We start from the raw sequence: 3642 nt of genomic DNA on the forward strand, positions 1-3642 counted from the left end.
TGGATGATTATTAAATGTAAAAAAAATGAACTTATAGGGTCGCATCTGACAAGACGACAATACCGACACGATTGTGTCACGAATAACTGATAAAACAATTAAAATGTAAACGCAATTGAGCATAAAACCCGGGAAGTGCCCACGCTTTTGCCGCCCTTTTAGACAGATTATCAGGCTTCGCGGAGCGCAGTGTTATTTTGCTTGTAATTAATTGCAAGGACGAAAACAAAACCTTAATATGTATTGGGGTTTTCGTATTCTTCTACCCATCTTGGAACAAGTTCGTACATATAAGAGATTTGGGGTACATGCGTAACCAAACTTCAAGCTTACATGACTGAACCATAATCCAAGAATAAAATGAAATGAAAGGAAATGGGGTTTGTCCTACTGCAATCCCAGAATATTGTACAGAGCGAGGGGGTGAAATGGGGATTCAAGTTCACTCGACACATCGATCCCTGAATTGCCGAGAACGTTCATCCCGATTTTCCGGCGTGGTTTCCCCTTGTCATTGATGCAGGACGGAGGGCCTGACTAGGACAGCCGTCTAGTCGTTCGGATGGGACGAAAAACCGAGGTCCCGTGTACACATTGGCGTGCACGTAAAAGATCCCTTGGAAGTTGGAATTCGATATAAGTAAAGGCCGTAGCGCCGCTGCCCGGGCAAAATTCCCCTCATAGCACACTGTATGGCGTATCCCCGTCTTTATTAGCCCAGGTTAGGAGCAGAACAGTAGGACGTTAAACCCCATTTCATTTCGTTTCACTCGACACAACTATAGGTCATTTCGGGACTAACATAATATATATGGGAGAAAACTGCAGGACCGTCAGAAAACCGACGAGGTTATACAGGCGACCCTAACTCCTTGCCGCGTACAAGCGTCAAGCGGGGAATCGGAACCACGCCAGATGACTCAGTGACAGACCTTATTATCCACAGCGACGCGCAAAAGCCCCCCCCCCCCCACTGTATAGAACATCTGAAATACAGTATACTCTTCCCAGACAAACAAAATGGAAAAATTAAGGCAATATTCGTGTGGAGTGTCATTTTTCCCCGCTATATTATAGGGTCAAACATCTCATGCTGTAATATGGCGTTGCATGATTAGAGAGAGAGAGAGAAATGGGGTTTAATGTCCACTCGACACAAACTAGGTCATTTCGGGACTAACATATGGTTTAATTTTATTTCAATAATTCGCTTGCGCATAGGGGTCTTTAGCAGTGGGAGGAAACCGGAGGACCCGGAGAAAACCCACGAGGTTGGACAGGCGCCCCTACTCCTTGTCACGTACATCCGGGGATTCGAAACCACGCCAGTCGACTCAATGACAGACTTTATGATACAGCGCGCGCACGCTAACCATTCAGCCATCCAACCCCCCTTGCATGATTAGAAGTGGCACATTGTATACCTGCGATTTTATTATTGCGATTTTATTATTTCGTGGACACCCTTTATAACGAATGTTATTTACTTTTACGTTAATCTGTTTTCATATTAAAATATGCTTTTTGAACAAATTGACGCATGTATGTATAAAACATTAAACACCCTTTTATCGTCCACCAAAACGGCTGGGCTCTTTCATGTATAACAGCAGTTATCTCGGTGACTAGTTGATCCATTTATACATCTTCAATGTTATAAAATTGTGTATATAACCCAAAATCAATCGACTTCTACCGCGCCAATAAAGAGCATTGTAAAGATGTTTAATCGAGAATCTCCCAAATTGACGGATTTCCAAAAGACCATAACACTGGAAGTTCGTGTCCTCCCTACGGATGCACTGAGAAGCAATCTGTGAGTATGGTTGGCCCAAGTCCACTAAAGAAGTTAATTTTCTTGCGTAGATCCCCCGCCGCTCCCCTCCCACTTTTTGGACCAGAAATTGGTCGAAAACCGATACTCATCTTGTTCTTCTTCTTGTTCTTGGGGTAGCCCTCAATTAAAGTCCAATCGACATGAAATTGGCATGCTTGTTCTTTGAACACTTCTGCATCGATTTGGTGAATTTTTAAATTTCACCCAACAACATGGTCAGTTACTGCATAGTACCATCGTACTTGTTTTTAGTTAGGGCCCATTTTTAGTCTTGATTTGACATTGTTTCTGATGAATAGGTAATTTATGCTATAATATCACCAGGATAAACTCTAGAAGCAACATTTACAGTAGGGGTCTCTCGGGACCAGGCTCAGCCCCACCCCACCGATATCCGCACCTAATTAAGAGAAACACTGCGAGGAAAGGGATACATATATGGAATATTTGTACTTATATAACGTAGATTCTCGAGTGTATACACATAAATGTGTAAGATAAAAGGAGTATCGAAGAACTGTTTTCTAATCAATCATTTGTTTAATCGATAGAAGTGCCGTATTATACCAGCTAATAGATAGATACACAGACACCAGTCCACCGACTTTCCTCGTGTATCGTTTAGGGCTAAAGGAAAATCTATAGTTTTGTGAAGCACCACTGGCATAATTTGGAACCAATCTGGACTGGGAAGAGAATCCTTATGATGTGTGATCCTACCCTTTGCAAACAATCGTAAGGTGTTCATGATGTCCAAAACAACATTATTTTGATTATGTCAATTAGTGTGTTTGGTATATTTTATTTTGGTGGGCCAAGGAGTATGATGTTTGGTCGATGATTTCAGAAAAAAAGTTTAACAAATGAATGAAACGGGCATTAACGTCCTACTTTTCTGTTTCAATCGGGCGAATGAAGATGGCCATACGCCATGCAGTGTACTGAGGGAAATTTTAACAATTGATATCCAACTGTCAAGGGTTCTTTACGTGCACTCCACGATGTACTCGGGACCCCCTTTTTGTGCCATCTGAACGACGCTATAGACGATGTTCCTTATCCAGGCATCACGGAAGGGGATGCAGCCGGTGCGCCGACCCAGGGCCCATAAGAGTCTATGGGACCCATAAATATCATAGTTCAAAATTGAAATGGGCAATTATGCATGAATTTTTGATTGTTCGGTAGAAGCTTATATAATTATGTACAAAAGTTTTCGCTTTATGGGAATTACGGTGGCTAAGTGGGTAAGATTCTGGCTCGCTGGCCTGGAGGTCGGGTGTTCGATCCGTGCTTTGGCTGAGAAAGTTCATCCAGATTTTCCGGCGTGGTTCTCCCTTGTCAGTGATACAGGACGGAGGGCCTGACAAGGACAGCTGTCTAGTCGTTCGGATGGGACGAAAAACCGAGGTCCTTGACAGATAGAAGAGTAGGTCGTAGTGCCGCTGTCTGGGCAAAATTTCCCCCATAACACATTGTATGGCTTATGCCCATCTTCATAAGCCCAGTTCGGTGCAAAACAGTAGGACTTTAAATTTCATTTTCACTTTATCGCAATCTGCTATATAGTGAATCATCCAGATATGACTTGTGTTGGAAAGCCCTCAGTTCGACATCATTGACAAGGGGAAACCACGCCGGAAAATCAATTTTGTTTATTAGGAATATGAAGGACGCAGTTATTGGGTCAAATACGACATATTAAACATACATTATGCAAGAGCTAAACCTGCCTATTGCAGGTCTTTCTTTAGGCCTGAATTGTTATCTAAATTATTAATTAGACATTAATTAACTTATCCAGA

This window comes from Patella vulgata, chromosome 9, assembly GCF_932274485.2.
Source record: "Patella vulgata chromosome 9, xgPatVulg1.2, whole genome shotgun sequence".
Classification (NCBI taxonomy): Eukaryota; Metazoa; Mollusca; class Gastropoda; family Patellidae; genus Patella; species Patella vulgata.